This window comes from Poromitra crassiceps (assembly GCF_964638095.1).
Source record: "Poromitra crassiceps genome assembly, chromosome: 18".
In the NCBI taxonomy this organism is placed as follows: domain Eukaryota; kingdom Metazoa; phylum Chordata; class Actinopteri; order Beryciformes; family Melamphaidae; genus Poromitra; species Poromitra crassiceps.
Genome location: NC_139636.1, coordinates 19,904,088 through 19,904,531, shown reverse-complemented (window position 1 = coordinate 19,904,531; position 444 = coordinate 19,904,088).

Genomic DNA, 444 nt, shown 5'->3' with positions numbered 1-444 from the left:
ATATTTCGGACATATAGTTTGTCTTATAATGATCACAGACTGGAAGTCACAGCATACATCATTCTTTTTTTTCAAAAGCTAGAAAAGGCCATTTAGATTTCAGTGTACTGATTAGTTATCAGTGAAATATCCCCCATGTTTTTTTGTTGCAATATGTTGTGTTGTGAAAGCTTGCAGATTGAACAGTATGTGGTTTTGAAATAATAAATAATTGACCCGTTTAATTTCACAGGTCATCATGGTCATCATCAGGAGTTTGGAGTGTAAAATTGTATTCATCTCACTCTGCATTTTACACCTCGCTACACTCTGTGAAGCTGGACCCTTCAGGTACAAACACACACACACACACACACACACACACACACACACACACACACACACACACACACACACACACACACACACACACACATCTTTAATAGTTTTGATATGCATAAAGGT